The following is a 5,723-nucleotide window of genomic DNA, read 5'->3' as shown; positions in this document are numbered from 1 at the left end:
CTGAGGAAGAACTGCCCCGCGGTATGAAGGACATCTTGATGGATGATGTCCGCAAACTCCGACTGGATGCGAAAGAATTCTTGTCTGAGGTCCGCGTCCTGGACTGCCGACAAGCTTGCGACCCAATCTTTGAGATTATCTGGTAGCAGAAGGTGATGATGGTCCCTTACGATCGCCCGCATGTGATGGAGGGCGTAGTAGGCATCCTTCTGACCGCCAGGCGGCTGCTTGACGCAGCAGAACTTTGTATTGTGTGAGAAGATGTGCTTGCCGTACTTACGAACTGGCCTGGTGAAGGTGCCTCCAAATTTGGCGTAGCCGGGGAGAACATCATCAAGAACTTTCTTGACATTTGTGTAGTCTATCTTGGAGTTACGGTTCGGGTCGAAATACGTGGCCATGGAATATTTCGGGCTTAAGAGGATGAGTGTGCAATGTGTGTCACTGCACAGAACACGGAATGTTAGAAAAAAAAGAACGATCGAAATCTAAGAAATCATATGTTACGGGGCGGTTAAGGGATGACTTACTCGGGAAAGTAAGGCACAAGGAAGTTATCCTTATCTGCATTTGCCAGAATGACGCCTTCGAGGTGTGAACTCGCAACTTGGCGGTCCCCAGCGCTGCTCAAGTGCTTGGCACGCATGTAGAAGGGGTCGACTATCACGATGTCCGGGGTCTTGTCTCTAATGATCCGCATCTGCATGCTCAGCGAAAACAACCGAACGAAGGTGTAGTGCAACGGATGAAGGTTAAACATAGCAAAGATGTCATCAAATCGCAGGACGATCATACCCCCGATGTCGCCATCCACAAAGCCCTTGCTCTCTGGCACCTTGGCCACGAAAACCGGGTATGCCACATCCTTCTCTCTGAGACGCCGCTTCTCCAAAATCAGAACACTGTCGTGCAGACTCCGCATAGCACCGGTTGCAGCATTCAGCATATTTGGCGGTAGCATCGCCCTACCCGCCACATGCACCCTCCTCGAGATATCCTTAGGTGAAGGTGGCCCGTCTTGAGCACGGATCGAACTCGGTGCCGGCTGGCTCGCACCGGCGCCCTTGTTAGTCTTTCGTTTCTGTCCCTTCTTCTTGATCTCCTGTAATGGGACCGAGTTCTGCTCACAGACTGCCTTCTTCAGCATGTTGGGGCTAATAATATTTCGCGCCTCAGCTATCTGAGGCTCGGTGAAGGCGGGAGCTGGAGGCGTGTCCTGAGAACTGAACGCTAGACGACGCTTGTTGCAATTGGATTTCTCCGCCGTACCAGCTAGATCGCGGTGGTCTTGGTTGGGTTCTTGAGAAAGAGGCCCGCAGAACTCGTCAGCGTACCCATGTTCGGCAAAGTACTTATCAACTTTGGTAAATGTACCGTCGTCGTTGTCGTCGCTGTCCGGATCCTGTGCCATAGGGCTGTCTGGATCCTGTGCCATAGGGATGTCCGGCAGGTCCGGTAGCGTTGCGGCGTTCTTGCCATGGCTTGGCGCCGGCATGACTGGCGGTCTTGTCTGTGGGGTGGTGTCCCCCGCCCCCAAACGAATCTGGCTCTTCGTCCATAGCAGGGGCCAGTTTACGCAGGTGTCGAGGGTCATCTCATCTTCTTCGTCGGCCCCAGCGGGTCGAATCGGAGGTAACAGCTCGTCGCAGCCTGGCAGCACCCGGACCACTTCAACCCTATACATTGTGGTTGGCATCGGATTACCGTGGAACATGGGGTTGCCCGGTTGAACGATTCTGCCCTTGGCGACATCGACCAACTCGGCACCCACGAAGTGCAGAAGAGTGCAAGGAACGTCGGCGGTGCCCTGCGAAAACATGTATAGGGCGTCAGGGATGCCCAGTCAAAGGCAAGGAGATGAAGTCATCGGCCGAGAGGCTTAGTTACCGTGATGCCGTCGAGCTCGGCTAATGTCGAGGCACCGCCAACGGCGGGCGTGCAACTGACGGAGGGGGCGCTTGCTGGCAAGGTGCCGGTCGGCATACACCCGAGTGCATTAAGCTCCAATGCCCGTGCCGGCGCCGGAGACACGAATACCGCCTCCGCCGGAGACACCAATGGCGCCGCCGCCGGAGACACCAATGGCGCCGCCGCCGGAGACACCAATGGCGCCGCCGCCGGAGACACCAATGGTGCCGCCGCCGCGCTGTGCGAGTTGCTGGCCGTGAAGCTGGGAACCGGGGGAGGCCCCTTTTGGCCGCCCGCAATCCACGTCGTCAGCCCATGAATCAACGTAGGCACCATGGCGTTGAGCGTCGTTCCAAGTTGTTGTTTCACTTGCTCATGGACAAGCTCCGGAATCCGCGCCACTTGTGCCTTGAGTTCTTCAACCTCGCGCGTCTGGCTTTCCGAGCTGGTCTTTTTCTCCTTCCGCACACCAGCGGTATAGTATGACCCCCATTTTGTGGACAAGCCTTTGCCGGCCACACGACCAGCTGACGTCGGCTTATTGAGCTTATCCTTGTTTTTCATTACGTTCAATGCCCTATTTAAAGGGGTGTCGAAAGGGGAGCTCTTAGACGACCCCGCGCTACTGCTTTCATTGTCCTGTGAAAGGAACATGAACCATTTAGAAATATTGGGGATGAATTAGAGTGCAACCATATGGAGCTAATTACGCGGGGGTGTATTCCTTACCAGAACAAGCTCAAGCGCCCTGGTCTTCGGATCCGTGGTAAGCTCCTTTGTTATCGGGTCCTCCTTGTACCGGGCCCTGACATAGTTCCTGGTCTGCTTGTCACCGCTGTATTTCTCGAAGCGGGGCGGTAGGCCTTGCTCGGCACGCTCCGCGTCCTCCTTGTCCCATATAGGCTCCGCCACTCTGTAACCGCCGGGACCGAGTTTGTGTTCCCCTAAGTTCAACTCCCGCATATCTTTCCCCCACTGACTTGATTCGGAGGTTGCGGGGCTCTGGCACTTGATCTTGAACTCCTTGTACTCATCTTCGCTCATCAAAGGATATTTCGCCTTGATCTTGTCATAACTATCACCTTTATCAATCATTCTCTTCACCGCGCTTCTCCAAGTAGACAGGGCCGTGCTCATCTTCGTGAGGGCGGCACTGTTCACTTTATTCCCTGAGAGGCATGTGTTTTCAAATTCGGCGGGGAACTTGTATCGTTCGTGCAGCTGCGTGAAGAGGAGGTTGCGCAAATTCCCTCGGTCCTTATGCCTAAGGTTCTCGGTGTTGATCGAGACGGTGCTCCGGAGAATGCACCCGAGCTGAAGCGAGTACCCCTTGACTATATGTTTGGGCTCCGTTGGATTCCCGTCGGAGTCCACTTGAGTGAATTCCTCCTTGACGGTGTGGAGCGCATTCGGGCGCCGGTCCTTCCTTTGCTTCTTCGGTTGGCTGCCATCTGTGTGTGCGCCGCCACCATCTGTGTGTGCGCCGCCATCATCAGTGGTGGCATCCTCGGCGGCACCATCAGTGGTGTCATCCCCGATGCCACTAGGGGTTGTGTAATCAGGATCGGTGTCTTCCGCGGCGTCATCATAGCGGTGAGGTTGTTCCTCCATCTCTTGGGACAGCTCCCAGAATTGCTTGCCGCCCGAACCACCGGCCTCATCGTTGTGGGCCATGTTTCTCTCTAAATAGGAAAAAAGTTTGGTCAAAAAGATGGTTATTGTCAAGGAACAAGATCATGGTCTCATGATTTAGGGTTTGTCGACACCGAGGCACCCTAAAAGCCTAAGCTTTCATCATTTAGGTTCTCATCGACACCGAGGCATCCGGGGCAGCCAAGTTAAGTTTTCATCATTTAGGGTTTATCGATGCCGAGGCACCCTAGGTTGGGCCTAATCACTTGGCTCTATTGCCACCTATGTTGGGTTTATCATCTAGGGTTTATCGATGCTAAGGATAATTCTAAGTTGGGTCTAATCACTTGGCTCTATTGCCACCTACGATTTAATGCAGCAAGAATGGCAGGGCAGTTGATCCTACTTAACTAAGTACTAAGATAGCCTGGCCCATGCATTAGTCGCAAGTACCCCATATGTCCTATTTTTAGCAAAGTCATGCTAAAATTCACGGAAAATTTCAGCATGACCTTTGCTGAAAATAGGACATATGGAGTACCCGAATTTGCCGGAACGGAAGTTAATCGACATTCCGGCAAACTCAAGGGCCTCTCGGGGTACAGCAGCAGCATCACAAGTTGACAAAATTTCCAAGTAGTACAGCAGCAGCATCACAAAATTTCCAAGTAGTACAGCAGCAGCATCACAAAATTTCCAAGTAGTACAGCAGCAGCATCACAAGCAGAATTCCTAGCATGAGTTTTGTCCATCACTTTTGGCTCACTTATTAATCTACTCATCCTATGTCAATATCCACATGCTGAAAGTTTAATGCTTACAAAAGACTTGTAGTGATGATGTACACATAAGATAGAAATGTACACATAAGATAGAAATGTAGTGCTGAAAGTTTAATGCTTACAAAAGACTTGCTGAAATAGTGAAAAATATGGAGTCACCAAGCTGGCTAAGAAACTCCCAAAGTCCACTAGCAAATCCAAGATCTAATCCTGTTACACACATCATAACAATTTAAGATAATTAGGCTGCTGCTGGTAATTTAAATGCAAATCGCCCCTTATATGTGCATATATATACGTAATCCATGTTTTGCCTAACTGAATATGAATGACTCTGCTAGTAGATATGCTGAGTAGATGGACAAGTAATTTTCAGGACTAAATTTTTATTCATTCTTCCTCTTCTTTTGGCAGCACCTGTTGGTGCGATGCACAATACTAACAGGATCTTCCCAGAGGAGGGGTTCTTGTTCTGTAACTCGGCAAATATTGTCTCGGTCAGTATCGTTTCCTCCGACTATGGATACCCACTCAATGTCTACGGCACCATCATAGCCAGGGACAGTCTGGATCGCCAACGCGTCTATTTATTTCAGCGTGCCAAGGATGATTGCCAGAACATCACCTCCAAGGTATTATTCTCTTGTTTTTAACCCTGATTGGTAAATTCCAATAGTTTTTTTTCTTTCCAGTTTTACCCCTACACTGGGGACACTGTAATGGACATGAATACGATTTCCTGAATTAACAATCAATCCTTTTGTTACTAATCTCATCTGGCCAATAGAAACTAAATTTGGTCTGACTGGATGATTATATGAAACAAACGAAATTTCCTGCAGTGTCATAAGAGAGCAAGCACCATGAAATCTGTTCCTGCAGTTGACAGAACATGGCTGGGTAATGTGCATTCGACTACCAACTGACGAACTAGTGAACTAGTAACGACTAAAGAGATTGCCAGACTGAGCAGTACTGCAATCTTTTGGCAACTCGTAACCAGCACCAAAGAAGAAACAAATAAGGAGCGGAACCGCGAGAGATCGGAAGGTTACTAGTGCGCGCAGGTGGAGATGGAGGCAACGAACGAAATGCTGCTGGACGAGGTGGTGGACAACCATTAGGCTGCCGCGCACACAAGAGGTTGGATCTGCAACACTGATTCTGCCGCGCATCAGCGAAGATGGAGATGGAGACGTAGATGGGGGAGGACGGAGGAGGGCGTACCTTGGTTGTGTAGGTCCTTCACCCAGTGGGAGAAGCTGCAGGAAAGGCTCGCCGGCGTTGATGTCCACTGCAGCAGCAGGCTTGGGTCTGGTGTGCCGAGCCCCACCGAGAGAAGGGGGTGGATCCCGATCCGGGCAGTCGGCCGGCCAGGATCCCGATGCAACAGCGGCGGCG

This window comes from Triticum dicoccoides, chromosome 5B (assembly GCF_002162155.2).
Source record: "Triticum dicoccoides isolate Atlit2015 ecotype Zavitan chromosome 5B, WEW_v2.0, whole genome shotgun sequence".
NCBI lineage: Eukaryota > Viridiplantae > Streptophyta > Magnoliopsida > Poales > Poaceae > Triticum > Triticum dicoccoides.
The sequence above is the reverse complement of the archived record's forward strand: the minus strand, read 5'-3'. Positions refer to the sequence as shown.